The sequence below is a fragment of the Odocoileus virginianus genome, chromosome 1 (assembly GCF_023699985.2).
Source record: "Odocoileus virginianus isolate 20LAN1187 ecotype Illinois chromosome 1, Ovbor_1.2, whole genome shotgun sequence".
Lineage (NCBI taxonomy): Eukaryota > Metazoa > Chordata > Mammalia > Artiodactyla > Cervidae > Odocoileus > Odocoileus virginianus.
This window is the reverse complement of record NC_069674.1, coordinates 104,840,517-104,856,867: the sequence shown is the minus strand read 5'-3', so window position 1 is coordinate 104,856,867 and position 16,351 is coordinate 104,840,517.

The window sequence follows — 16,351 nt, the reverse complement described above, 5'->3', positions numbered from 1 at the left end:
CCTGGTAATGCCAAGAATGAACTAGGCCAGACAGCTCTGTTGCTTCATCCCATCCTTCCTGTCTCATCTCTGATGGCAGTCATGGCTGTGGCAGACCTTCCAGACATGTGTCCCCTTGCTTCCCACGTGATGGTGTTACTTTCTTATCCATATCACTGAAGATCAGATTAATCAGTACCCAGAGGGAAAAATGAGATCACCACCCACAGAGTAAGAGGGAAGTGCCTTTAAAACAGAGTTGAGTACCTCTAGGACACAATAACCAGGATTTTTTGCCAGTGAATATAATGAAGGAAAGAAGGGATTAATTGGTGGATGATGTAAGCGAGGGAATGACCATAAAGACAGAGCTTAGAGCAAAGGTGATGAAGACTGGAAACAAGGCTGAGGAGCATGAGGGACAGAGAAAAGATGGGCTGGTGGTGAGTAGTGGTCCCCTTCTTCTTCCCACTTCTCCCTTTCTCCTGGTCCTCAACTCCTTCCTCTGCCTCTCTCCCTCCTCTTTCTTCTTCACTTCTTTTCTTTCGAAAGCAAAACATAAGTCTCATTTTGGTTGTAGCTTCTCCACCTTTAGAGAGTCTTTATTATCCTAAAATGCTCTAAATCCTCATCTCCTGTCATCATTAAGTGATGACTAGGTATTTTATGTAGGTGACACTGCCAGTTTGGAAAACTCTGTCCAAAGGTTTTATGTGGCATTAGATGATATACATTAAATGTTTTCATCTGAGATTATTTTATGAGTTATACTGCCAAAGTGACTTGCAACTCATAGCTTCCATGAACACAAAGACATGAACTACCACAGATCAAGTAGCTTAAACAGCAGAAATTTACTTTCTCAAGGTTCTGAAGACTACAAATCCAAGATTGAAGTACATACAGAGTTAGTTTCTGGTGGGAACTCTGTTCCTGGCTGTAGGTCTTCTTGGTCTGTCCCCACATGATCTTTCCTTAGTGCATACAGGGAGAAAAAAAATTCTGTGATATCTCTTCCTGTTCTTGTAAGGACACAAGTTCTGTTAGATTACAGCCCCTGGGACCTGATTTTACCTCTATTACCATCTCAAGATCTCATCGCCAAATTCCATCCCAATGAGGTTAAGGCTTCAAGATATGACATTTAGGGGAACACAATTCAGTCTATAACAATAACTTGAAAGTCTTTGTCATTTCTGATTTTCCTCCTGGTATGTATACAATTAGCCTGGAAGTATATTCATACTTTGACACACAAGATTTTAAAAATATCTGCAGGAAAACCTTGCTGTCACCATAACTCTAACGTGTAGTATTCACTCACAAAACTATAATTTAGTGTGATTACATTTGGCTCACTTAGTTTTAAGGCTGCGATAAAATCCCTCTTCTCAGTGGATGCTTCTTTCCCTCCAGTATGTGATGAGTGTTTAATGTTAAGCCATAAGTGAAGGTATTCTCCCATTTTTCAACTTAGTTTGGACACTCATTATTTGGCAGTCAGTCTGATGCAGCAGTGAATTCAAAGATGAATAATGTGTTCTATTTGATTTCACTCCAGTGGTGAACTGGTAAAGTACAATACAGTATAAGTTCTATAATATAGGTATTCTCAAGGCACAGTTCAATTGATCATATGTCATTTCATTACCTCATTATTATTTTAAGAATATAGATTTTATTAGACCTTTCCCCTAGAGCAGGGTGTTCTTGTTAACATAGAGAAGAGAATAACTAGTGTGGATTGAAGCATTTTGTCCTACTCACACCTTACAGTAAACTCAAAGGAAAACATTTTGACTAAGATTTAAACAAGCCAAAGCAATTAACTTTTTTTTTTTTTTTTGGATGCATGAGACAAGTGCTCTGGCCTGGTGCACTGGGAAGACCCAGAGGGATGGGGTGGAGAGGGAGGTGGGAGGGGGGACCGGGATGGGGAATACATGTAAATCCATGGCTAATTCATTTCAATGTATGACAAAAACCACTGCAATGTTGTAAAGTAATTAGCCTCCAACTAATAAAAATAAATGGAAAAATAAATAAATAAATAAATAAATAAACAGAAAAAAAAATTTTTAAAAAGCAATTAACTTTTAACCCAGCTTTCCTCATGCTACACCATCTAAGCCACTGCGTCTGTTGAGAGGGGAGCTGAGGCCTCTGTCACAGGTTGTCAGTAACGTGATGAAGGCTCCTCTGTCCCTGTCTTTAAGCACCTGTGGAAGCTTCATAAGCACAGTTCCTATCTGTATCATTCGCTGTTCCAGCCCCAGCACTTAGCAATGTTTAATCGGTAAAAGTTGATGAATACATGTTCATCCAACGCAGTCATGAGTGAACGGACAAATGAGTTCATCGTTCTTTGCCTTACAATGTTCCATTATAAACTCTAAAATCTTCCAAAAAGAGATGTGAAATATCTCAGCATGAACAGTCAACTTTAGAGTGCTCATTCCATGTCCAGTCTAAAACCAAAATTAAAAGAATCACTAATGAAGGCTAAAGAGCAGATTATACATAAACCATTCTAATATAATAGAGTCAACATTATCATTAGATACAAATTCAGGATTCAGTTCAGTTCAGTTCAGTCGCTCAGCCATGTCTGACTCTTGGCGACCCCATGAATCGCACCACACCAGGCCTCCTTGTCCATCACCAACTCCCGGAGTTTACTAAAACTCATGTCCATTGAGTCGGTGATGCCATCCAGCCATCTCATCCTCTGTCATCCCCTTCTCCTCCTGCCCCCAATCCCTCCCAGCATCAGGGTCTTTTCCAACTCTTCGCATGAGGTGCCAAAGTACTAGAGTTTCAGCTTCATCATCAGTCCTTCCAATGAACACCCAGGACTGATTTCCTTTAGGATGGACTGGTTGGATCTCCTTGCAGTCCAAGGGACTCTCAAGAGTCTTCTCCAACACCATAGTTCAAAAGCATCAATTTTTCAGCGCTCAGCTTTCTTAGAGAGGGCTAAAACAGTACTAAATAGTGGGGAAAGTGGGGGAATGACCATCAGCTAAAATAGACTTCTCTACAAAGCTGTTTCTTAAGTGGGGGACTCCTCAAATTCTCTAATATTGGCTAATATCTCTTAGTAATGCTGATTCAAATAACTCATGTCTTTCAAAAATAGTGATAATGATGATTGTTAATGTTCTAAATGCTTTATATGTGATAATTTATTGAAGTGGTTGTTTTTATTTTTCCCATTTATACTTATCAGAAGGCTGAGTTACAGAAATGTTAAAGGTTCACATGACCAGGAGCTGATAATATTGAGATTCCAACCAAAGATGTCCAGCACCAGATTTAACTTCCTCAAATATAGTGACCATCCTCATGGCAAATGTGATAAACAATCATTTATGTCTTACTCCACGATGATCAACATGTCCATATAATCACTTTTGGCTAGTGGATTAATTTGCCAGACTATTCACATATTTTTAGTTCTTTTTCTACAATGTACTTTAATATTATTGACATTCTTTCTAAAGCTTATATAAGAATATCATTTTTAAAAATAATAAGGAGACTCTAGTCTCCCCTTGGAGGGGGAGAAAGAAAAGCAAACAAATAACACAATGCACAAACTATTGTTTTTTTGTTTTTTATTAAATTTCCCTCTTCCATTTTTAAAAAATTATTTTTTATGTATTTTATTTTATTATTTTATTTTTATTTTTTATTTTATTTAATTTATAAATAAATTATTATTTATTTTTGTTTATTTTACTTTGGGCTGTGCTGGGTTTCTGTTGCTACACAGGCTTTTCCGTAGTCGAAGCTGAGCGGGGGGCAGGGCGGGGCTACGCTCCTGTCGCAGCGCACGGGCTTCTCACTGGCGGCTCCTCCTGCCGTGGAGCATGAGCTTTAGGCACCTGGGCTTCAGTGGTGCTGCCCTTGCAGCTCCAGGCTTTAGTGCACAAGCTCTGTAGTTTTGATGCATAAGCTGAGTTACTCCACGACATGTGGGATCTTCCCAGATCCTGTATTGGCAGGTGGATTCTTTATCACTGAGCTACCAGGGAAGCCCCACAAACTGTTGTTTATATATATATCACAGTCCATGACCCAAAGTTGCAACTCTGAGAACAGTTTCAAATGAAATTTAGTTTCTTTGCCTAAGTACGTCTTGTTCTGCCAGATGTATTATCAGCATTATTTCAGGTCTCAGTATTTGTTTATGAGAATTTATCTTGCAATGTGCTATGCTTAGTTGCTCGGTTGTGTCTGACTCTTTGTGACCCCAGGTAGCCCACTAGGCTGCTTTGTTCATGGGGATTCCCCAGGCAAGAATATTGGAGTGGGTTGCCATGCCCTCCTCTAGGGGATCCTCCCAATCCAGGGATGGAACCCAGGTCTCCCGCATTGCAGGTGGATTCTTTATCCTCTAAACCACCAGGGAAGCCCATTATCTTGTAATGGAAAATTTAAATAGAGATCAGTTCTGGTGCATTGTAAATCTACGATCTAAAATCGCTTTGTAAAACTTGGCAATTTACCCAGTTAGCTAAATAACACTCTTAGAACTGTGAAAAGATTTATTGACTTTTACTATTTGAGATCTTCATGCAAACAACCTTCAAAAATACCTATTTGTAAACATTTTAATCACAAGATATATACCATTACTCAGTGGCTGGCTGTGGGAGGAATATTAAGTTGCTAAACACTAAATCATCCCTAATAACTAAACACCACAGTTTGCTTTTATCTTCGGAACTAATTTCCTTCCACTACATTTGCAGGGAGAATTCTGTGACAGAAAATGCTAAGCAGATAAAGCATCATCTACCTTAACCTTGCTGAATTGCTTTAATAATTCCATTGATGTGAAGTAATAAACTACAGAAAATATGACAAAACTTAATCACCAGTGATGTTTTTTGAAAATTAATTTTTGTTCATTCTCTAATTCTAGAGACATAATCCAAAGACTCTTTGAAGGAGACTTTTTAAATGAATAATATAAATGCCACTGAAAGACATTATTTTTCCTTCAGTTAGTCATGCAATTGACTAATGAATCAAAATCAGAAAATGGAATATGTTTGAAAGTGAGTTACAGTGACATAATTAGCCATTGTAAATATAATTACTATATTAAAGGAAAAAAAAAGCCTTGATGGTGAGAAAAAACTGGGATTTTGTTTCTGTTTTTATTTTTTTAATTGAATTGAAAATATTGTTGTTAGTTTCAGGTGTACTGCATGATGATTTGCATATGGAATGAAATGATCTCATGTCTATTAAACATCTGTTCCCATAAAATATTATTGCAATATTGTTCAACCATATTCTCTATGTGGTATATTCTATGCCTGGTTTATTCATTATTATACAATGAGACATTTGTAGCTCTTCACCCCCTTTGCCTACTTTGCCTGGCCCCCAGCCCCTGTTTTCTGACAACAACCTGTTTTCTCTCTGTATCTATGAGTCTGTTTCATTTCCTTTGTTTTGTTTCTTAGATTCCACATATGAGTGAGATTAGGTGGTATTTATCTTTCTCCACTTGACTCACTTCAGTTAGCATAATACCATCTAGATTTGTTCATGTTGACCTAAGCACTAAGGTTTTTTATATATAAAAATATATTTTTATTACTTCCACCTTTTCTCCTTCTATTTACCATGAGGTAATGGGACCAGATTCCAATCGTGGAAGTGTGACAGAGTTCCTCTTGGGCTCTAAATCACTGCAGATGATGACTGCAGCCATGAAATCAGAATACAGTTGCCTCTTGGCAGGAAAGCTATAATAAACCTAGACAGTGTGTTGAAAAGCAGAGACATTACTCTGCTGACAAAGGTCTGTATAGTCAAGGCTATGGTCTTCCCAGTGGTCATGTACGGTTGTGAGAGCTGGACTGTAAAGAAGGCAGAGCGCTGAAGAATTGATGCTTTCAAGATGTGGTGCTGGACTTCTGAAGGTCCCTTGGACATCAAGAAAATCAAACCAGTCAATCTTAAGGGAAATCAACCCTGAATACTCATTGGAAGGACTAATGCTGAAACTGAAGTTCCATTATTTTGGTCATCTGATGTGAACAGCTGACTTACTGGAAAATTCCCTGATGTTGGGAAAGATTGAGGGCAGAAGAAGAGGGTGTCAAAGGATGAGATGGCTGGATAGCATCACCAATGCAGTGGACATGAATTTGGGCAAATTTTGAGAGATGGTGAGGGACAGGGAAGCCTGGTGCACTGTCATCCAAGGGGTTGCAAAGAGTCAGACATGACTGGATGATTGAAAAACAACAATATTACATTATTTATACATACATATAAATATCTTTATTCTTCTATTAGGTTACTTTCATATTTTGGCTATTGAACAATGCCATAATGAACACTGGAGGGCATATATATTTTTTTTGAGTTAATATATTTATTTTCTTTGGGTAAATATTCAGAGATAAAATTGCTGGATCATATTGAAGTTTTAGATCTAATTTTCAAAGGAATGTAGATTGTTCTCCGTAATGGCCACATCAATATACAGCCCCATCAACAGTGGGGAAGGTTTATACTTTCTCCACATCCTTACCAACATTTTTTATTTCTTGGATTCTTTTTTTTTTTAATGAGGTTTAATCAATTTACAATGTTGTATTAGTTTCAGGTGTAGAGCAAAGTGACTCAGTTAAATACATACATGTATATACCTTTTCCAGGGTTCAGGTTCTTTTCTATTACACAATCCCCTGTGCTATACAGTAGGTCCTTGTTGATTATGTTTTATATATAGTAGTATGTATATGTCAATCCCAAACTCCTAATTTGTCCCTCTCCCCACCTTTCTCCTTTGATAACTGCAAGATATTTTTCTTTGTCTGTGAGTCTGTTTCTGTTTTGTAAGTATGTTATTTTGTACCACTTTTTAAAGATTCCACATATGAATGATATGTGGATAAGTCTTTCTCTGACTTACTTCACTTAGTATGATAATTTCCAGGCCCATTCACATAGTTGCAAGTTGCATTATTTCATTCTTTTTTATGGCTGAGTACTGTTTCATTGTTTATATGTACCACATTTTCTTTATCCATTCCTCTGTTGATGTATACTTAGGTAGTTTCCATATCTTGACTATTGTAAATAGTGCTGCAATGAACATAAGAGTGTGTATTTCTAAATTAGCATTTTCTCCAGATATGCCCAGGAGTGGGATTGCTATATCATATGGTAGTTCTATCTTAGTCTTTTTAGGAACCTCCATACTGTTCTCCATCGTGGCTGCAACAATTTATATCCCCATCAACAGAATAAGAGAGTTCCTCCTTCTCCACACTTAGTCCAGCATTATTATTTCCAGGTGTTTGATGATGGCCATTCTGACATGTGAAGTGATACCTCATTGTAGTTTTGATTTGTATTTCTTTAATAATTAGAGATGTTAAGATGTTAAGCTTCTTTCATGTGCTTGTAGGTCATCTGTATATCTGGAGAAATTAATAGTTAGGTCTTCTGCCCCTTTTTTGATTGTTTTTTTTTTAATATATTATGCTGTATAAGCTATTTGCATGTTTTCTCCCATTCTAAAGATTGTCTTTTCATTTAGTTTATGGTTTTCTTTGCTATGCAAAAGCTTATAAGTCTGTTTGAGTCCTGTTTGTTTATTTTTGTCTTTATTTCATTTGCCTTGAGAGACTGATCTAAGAAAGTATTGCTATAATTTATATCAGAGGATGTTTTCCCTATGATTTCTTCTAAAAGTTTTATGGTGTCATGTCTTAAGTCTTTAACCATTTTGAGGTATTTTTGTGTATGGTTTGGACTTCTCTGATAGCTCAGTTGGTAAAGAATCTGCCTACAATGCAGGAGACCCCAGTTCGATTCCTGGGTTGTGAAGATCCTCTGGAGAAGGGAAAGGTTACCCACTCCAGTATTCTGGCCTAGAGAATCTCATGGACTACAGTCCATGAGGTCACATAGAATTGGACATGACTGACTTACTTTCACATGGCTTGAAGGAGTGCCTAACTTCTTTGATTTAGGCATGACTGCCCAAATTTCCCAGCACCACTTACTGAAGAGAAGTCTTTTTTATATTGCATATTCTTGTCTCCTTTGGCAAAGACTAGTTGACTACAGGTATGTGGGCTTATCTCTGGGCTTTTTATTCTATTTCATTGATCTATGTCTTTGTTTTTGTGCCAATACCACACTGCTTTGATTATTGTAGCTTTGTAGTATGGTCTCAAGTCTGTGAGGGTTGTGCCTTCAGCTTTGTTCCTTTTCCTGAAGATTGTATTGGAAATTCAGGGTTATTTTTGGCTCCATATATATTTTATAACTATTTCTTCCAGTTCTGTGAAAAATGTCATGGGTAACTTGATAAAGATTGCACTATATCTGTAGATTGCTTTGGATAGTTTGGCCCTTTTTACACATTTCTTTAAGTCATCTTTGATTTCCTTTATGAATGTTTTTATGACTTTCACTGTGTTAAGTCTTTCCCCACCTTGGTGAAATGTTTATTATTAGGTGATTTTTTTCTGAGGCAATTTTAAAATAATTCTTTTTAACATTCACTTTCTGATATCTCATTGTTAGTGTAAAGGAGTGCAACAGATTTATGTATGTTAATATCGTATCCTGTTGCCTTGTTGAATTTGTGTATTAGTCTGAATCGTTTTTGTTTGGCATCTCTAGGGTGTTCTATATAGGGTATCATGTCAATTGTATATACTAATAACAATAGTTTTACCTCTTCCTTTTTTATTTTGATGTCTTTTATTTCATTTTCAATCTGATTGCTGTGGCTAGGACTTCTAACACTATGTTGAATTGTAGTGAGACAGTCATCCTGTCTTTTTCCAGATTTTAAGGGAATGTTTTCCACTTTTCACCATTGAGTGTTATGTTGACTGTGAGTTTGTCATAAATAGGTTTTAATATCTTGAGATATGTTCCATTTACACTCCCCTTGGTTAGAATTTTTATAAAGAATGGAAATTGCATTTTATCAAATGCTTTTCTGGCAGCTATTGAGATGGCAATGTAGTTTCTGTTTTTTCTTTTGTTGATGTGTTATATCAAATTGATTGATCTTTTTGTTAAACCATACTTGTGACCCTGGGATGATTCCAACTTGATCGTGGTATGTGATCATTTTTATGTGTTGTTAGATTCAATTTCTTAACATTTTGTTGAGGATTTTTGCATGTATACTTATCAGAGACATTGGCCTATAATCTAACTTTACACTTAAAGGTACTAGAAGAAATAAAGATTACAAGTAGTAAATAGGAAATAGGAATAGTAGTAAATAGTACTAAATAGGAAGTAAATAGTACTAAATAGTAGTAAATAGGAAAAGATTACAAGAAGAAAAAAGGAAATAATAAAGATCACAGCAGAAATAGATGAAATTTAGTTGAGACTAAACAGGCAATAGAAAAATAAATAAAACTAAGAACTGGTTCTTTGGGGAAAAAATGAAAAAATTGATAAAAATTTTATCTAGATTCATCAAGAAATAAAAACAGACTGCTCAAATAAATAAAATCAGCAGTCAAAGAGAAGTTACAAATAATATCACAGAAACATAAAGAATAATGAAAAACTATGGGCGATTAAAAATCAACAAATTGGATAACCTGAAAGAAAGGAATAAATTCCTAGAAACATACAATCTTTCAAGATTGAATAATAAAGAAAGAAAATCTTAATAGACTGATTACTAGTAAGGAGATTTAATCAGTACTCAAAACCTTCCAACAAACAAAAATACAGGACCAAATGGCTTTACTGGAGAAATCTACCAAACATTAACAGAATTTTTAATATCTATCTTAAACTCTTCCAAAAATTTGAAGAAGGAAGGCTTTCTAACTCATTTTATATGGCTAGCATTACTTTGATACTAAAACCAGAGAAAGACATCACAAAAAAGAAAATAGCTATATTTCTAATGCAGAAATTCTCAACAAAATATTATCAAGCTGAATTTAACAATAGATTAAAAGGATCAAACATCATGATCAAGTGATATTTATTCCAGTGATGCAAGGATAGTTCAACATTAACAAGTCAATCAACATGAGCCATCACATTAACAAAATGAAAGATAAAAATCATATGATCAATAGATGCAGGAAAAGCAATTGACTGAATTCAACATCCATTTTTGATAACTCTCAACAGAATGGGAATAGAGGCAATGAGCCTCAACTTAGGCCATATATGGCAAATTCACATTTATCACACTTAACAGTAAATACCAAATGTAATAGTAAAAACCTGAAAGCTTTTCCTCTGATATCAGAAATAAGGCATATTTGCCCACTCCCCCCACTTCTTTTCAGCATAGTAGTGAGGTTCTATCCACAGCAATTGGACAACAAAAAGAAATAAGAAACAAAGTTGGAAAGAAAATTTAAACTGTCCCTATTAAGCACTTTTACATGTACCCCATTGTTCAGTATAGCACTATTTACAATAACCAGGACATGCTGCTGCTGCTGCTGCTGAGTCGCTTCAGTCGTGTCCGACTCTGTGCGACCCCATAGACGGCAGCCCACCAGGCTCCTTTGCCCCTGGGATTCTCCAGGCAAGAACACTGGAGTGGGTTGCCATTTCCTTCTCCAATGCATGCATGCATGCTAAGTCACTTCGGTCATGTCCAACTCTGCGACCCTATGGACAGCAGCCCACCAGGCTCCTCTGTCCACAGGATTCTCTAGGGAAGAATACTGGAGTGGGTTGCCATTCCCTTCTCCAACCAGAACATGAAAACAACCTAAATGTCCATCAACAGAGAAATGGATAAAGAAGATGTAGCACAAAATTACAATGGAACATTTCTCAGCAATTAAAAGGAATGAAATTGTGCCATTTGTAGAGATGTGAATGGACAGATGTCATGCAGAGTGAAGTGAGTCAGGAAGAGAAAAACAAATGTTACACATTAATGTATATATGTGGAATCTAGAAAAATGGTACATATGAACCTATTTGCAAAGCAGAAATAGAAACACAGATGTAAAGAACAAACATGGGCACCAGGGAGAAAAACAGGGGATGAACTGGGAGATTGGATTGACATATATACACTAATATGTATAAAATAGACAGCTAATAAGAACCTGCTGGACAGCACAGGGAACTCTACTCAATGCTATGTGGTGATCTAAATGGGAAGGAAATCCGAAAACGAGGAGATATATGTGTATGCATAGCTGATTCACTCTGCTGTATGGCAGAAACTGATACAAACTTGTAACTCAATGATACTCCAATAAAAATTTAAAATAAATAACTTAATAAATAAAATTTCCTAACACTTTCCCTTGCTTGAATCTAAGCAGTTTTCCAAACTGTCTAGTGTAGTTGGAGGCTTGTTCAGGACAGAGTATAGGGCAACACCCCGGGATAAACAATGTCAGGAGCTTGTCTTGGGCTGTGGAAATGGTTCTGGTGGCAAAGAAATGCACACAGGGAGAAAAGTATAAAAGTAAATATATCAAGTATGATAAGAGTCAGGTTACAAAAGATAGTTACAAGTATAAAAATGAATAAGGTTAGGATTAACCATGGTGTTGGATTAGGTCCCAAGGTCAAACTGTGATCTCAAGGTTGTTAACATCTATATAGAAGACAAATATAGAAATAGATACAGATGCACGTGTACATGAATTTGTTTTCCAGCTCTGACTGATGAAAGAAATTAGAAGTAATGCTACCCCAAGAGCCAAGAATTAATGATCCTTGAATTAGAATTGAAGCAGAGAAAGCACAAGATGAACCTTGTACATTCTGCTGTGCAAGAATGTGAGAAAGTACTTTAAAGATAATGAGAATTGTCAAAATGGCATAGGAGATAGCTTGAAGGATTTCCCACTGGCTAAGTCTGGGAAATACTAAGCTTAAAAATAAATAATGATAATAATGAATTGTGACACATTGAGTTAAACAGGAATTTATGAGTCCACATTGATATAAATCAATACATTAGGAAGAGAGTTGAGCTCTGTCTTACAGTTGAGTACCCACTAATAAATATAAATAGGATGGTAGACATAGAAAACCACCATTTGACTGGTTTTCATAGTGGTAATGGATTCAGGCAAAGAACTGGCAGCGAGGGCTAAAATCAATAGATCAAAGTTTGATGTGGAATAGGATATTTATTAAGGGACAAAATATCTTCTATTTAATTCTATGTAAATATTATAAATAAGTAAAATATAATTATTAATTAAAATTAACTTAACCAGTACAGAAAAGTCCAGGATCACTGTAAAAAAGTTAAAAATTAAATATCACCAGAAACAGAGCAACTCAATACCATGTTCTCCCAATGAGAATAAGCAATTATTTCTATAGAACTTCTGCCCCAGACTGTCATAGTTATCAAAATTTCCAAGTAATAAAAAACAAAAAGTAAAACGAAGTATTTCAGATTGAAGGAAAATAGGGATATAACAGCTAAATAAAATATGTTATCAAAGAAGGATTGTGAATCTATAGAGAAAACTACTAAATTAGTTTGTGAAATTGAAATAACAGGGCCTGTAATATTAATTTCTCAATTTTGAGTTTGTATTGTAGTTATGTAGGAGAGTGTTGTTTTATGTAGGAAATAAATGTAAGCATTAGGGGTGAAGTGGCAATGTATTCACATCTTGCTTTCAAACGGTTTGTAAATAAAAGGCATGTGTGTGTGTAAAGAGAGAAACAGAGAGGAAATTTGAAAACATACATAATCTATCACAGTGCCTCTGACTGTGCAAGATTGTCATTACAAGCTTTAACTTTGGGATGGCTAATTCCTTCCACTTAGTTTCCTTTCTCAAATTGGTTTTGGCTATTCTAGGCATTCTCCTGTATATTTAAATTTTAGAATGAACTTGTTTGTCTATAAAAAAGTTGGTTGAGATTTTTGTAAGAATTGCATTCAATTTAGGGAGAATTCCAGTATGTGTCTCCAATTCATGAAAGCAGTATGTCTTTCCATACATGCAAATCTTCTTTCTTTTCTGTTTAATTTTATAATTTTTGACATGTAGATCTTAGAAAAATTTTCTTAAATTTATACCTAAGCATTTCATTTTTGTTAAAGCAATTGTAGATGGTACTGGGTGTTTACAGTTTCTGCTTACACTTGTTCATTGTTATCATGTAGAAATGTCTATGCAGACAATCTGATCATCATTTGGTCAGACTAGACAATTTTATTTCTTCTTTTCCAGACTATATTACTTTTATTTATTTATTTATTTTGGACTTATTGCAATGGCTAGTACTTCAGTACTCTTGGACATGGGCAGAGAGAGCAAATGTAACTGCCTTGCTTCTGATGTGTGAGGGAGGTGGTTAGCCTTTCACCAGAAGGTAGCATGTTAGCTGTAAGATGTTTAATATATTTTTTAAAAATGAGGTTGAGAAACAGAATCCAACAACATATTGAAAAAATCATACATCATGACCAAGTGGGCTTTATCCCAGGAATGCAAGGATTCTTTAATATCAGCAAATCAATCAATGTAATACACCACATTAACAAATTGAAAGATAAAAATCATATAATTATCTCAATAGATGCAGAAAAAGCCTTTGACAAAATTCAACATCCATTTATGATTAAAACTCTCCAGAAAGCAGGAATAGAAGGAACATACCTCAACATAATAAAAGCTATATATGACAAACCCACAGCAAGCATCACACTCAATGGTGAAAAATTGAAAGCATTTCCCCTGAAATCAGGAACAAGACAAGGGTGCCCACTCTCCCACTACTATTCAACATAGTTTTGGAAGTTTTGGCCACAGCAATCAGAGCCGAAAAAGAAGTAAAAGGAATCCAAATAAGAAAAGAAGAAGTGAAACTCTCGCTGTTTGCAGATGACATGATCCTCTACATAGAAAACCCTAAAGACTCTACCAGAAAATTACTAGAGCTAATCAACGAATACAGTCAAGTTGCAGGATATAAAATTAACACACAGAAATCCCTTGCATTCCTATACACTAACAATGAACAACAGAAAGAGAAATTAAGGAAACAATACCATTCACCATTGCAACAAAAAGAATAAAATACTCAGGAGTATATCTACCTAAAGAAACAAAAGACCTATACATAGAAAACTATAAAACACTGATGAAAGAAATCAAAGAGGACACAAACAGATGGAGAAATATACTGTGTTCATGGATTCGAAGAATCAATATTGTCAAAATGACTATACTACCCAAAGCAATCTATAGATTCAATGCAATCCCTATCAAGGCACCAATGGTATTTTTCACAGAACTAGAACAAATAATTTCACAGTTTGTATGGAAATACAAAAAACCTCGAATAGCCAAAGCAATCTTGAGAAAGAAGAATGGAACTGGAGGAATCAACTTGCCTGACTTCAGACTATACTACAAAGCCACAGTCATCAAGACAGTATGGTACTGGCACAAAGACAGAAATATAGATCAATGGAACAGAATAGAAAGTCCAGAGATAAATCCACAAACGTATGGACACCTTATCTTTGACAAATGAGACAAGGATATACAATGGAAAAAAGACAACCTCTTTAATAAGTGGTGCTGGGAAAACTGGTCAACCACTTGTAAAAGAATGAAACTAGAACACTTTCTAACACCATACACAAAAATAAACTCAAAATGGATTAAAGATCTAAATGTAAGACCAGAAACTATAAAACTCCTAGAGGAGAACATAGGCAAAACACTCTCTGACATAAACCACAGCAGGATCCTCTATGACCCACCTCCCAGAATATTGGAAATAAAAGCTATACTAAACAAATGGGACCTAATGAAACTTAAAAGCTTTTGCACAACAAAAGAAACTATAAATAAGGTGAAAAGACAGCCCTCAGATTGGGAGAAAATAATAGCAAATGAAGCAACAGACAAAGGATTAATCTCAAAAATATACAAGCAACTCCTCCAGCTCAATTCCAGAAAAATAAATGACCCAATCAAAAAATGGGCCAAAGAGCTAAACAGACATTTCTCCAAAGAAGACATACAGATGGCTAACAAACACATGAAAAGATGCTCAACATCACTCGTTATCAGAGAAATGCACATCAAAACCACAATGAGGTACCATTACACGCCAGTCAGGATGGCTGCTATCCAAAAGTCTACAAGCAATAAATGCTGGAGAGGGTGTGGAGAAAAGGGAACCCTCTTACACTGTTGGTGGGAATGAAAACTAATACAGCTGCTATGGAGAACAGTGTGGAGATTGGTTAAAAAAAGACTGGAAATAGAACTGCCATATGACCCAGCAATCCCACTTCTGGGCATACACACCAAGGAAACCAGATTTGAAAGAGACACGTGCACCCCAGTGTTCATCGCAGCACTGTTTATAATAGCCAGGACATGGAAGCAACCTAGATGCCCATCAGCAGACGAATGGATAAGGAAGCTGTGGTATATATACACCATGAAATATTACTCATCCATTAAAAAGAATTAATTTGAATCAGTTCTAATGAGATGGATGAAACTGGAGCCCATTATACAAAGTGAAGTAAGCCAGAAAGATAAAGACCATTACAGTATACTAACACATATATATGGGATTTAGAAAGATGGTAATGATAACCCTATATGCAAAACAGAAAAAGAGACTCAGATGTATAGAACAGACTTGTGGACTCTGGGAGAAGGCGAGGGTGGGATGTTTCAAGAGAACAGCATTGAAACATGTATATTATCTAGGGTGAAACAGATCACCAGCCCAGGTTGGGTGCATGAGACAAGTGCTCGGGCCTGGTGCACTGGGAAGACCCAGAGGGATCGGGTGGAGAGGGAGGTGGGAGGGGGGACCGGGATGGGGAATACATGTAAATCCATGGCTAATTCATTTCAATGTATGACAAAAACTACTGTAATGATGTAAAGTAATTAGCCTCCAACTAATAAAAATAAATGGAAAAAATTAAAAAAAAAAAAAAAGAGAGACACGTGCACCGCAATGTTCATCACAGCACTGTTTATAATAGCCAGGACATGGAAGCAACCTAGATGCCCATCAGCAGACGAATGGATAAGGAAGCTGTGGTACATATACACCATGGAATATTACTCAGCCATTAAAAAGAATTCATTTTCAATTCTAATGAGATGGATTAAACTGGAGCCCATTATATAGAGTTAAGTAAGCAAGAAAGAAAAGACCAATACAGTATACTAACGCATATATGTGGAATTTAGAAAGATGGTAACGATAACCCTATATGCAAAACAGAAAAAGAGACACAGATATACAGAACAGACTTTTGGACTCTGTGGGAGAAGGCGAGGGAGGGATGTTTCGAGAGACATGTATATTATGTATATTATGTAATATACATGTATATATCGAAACATGTATA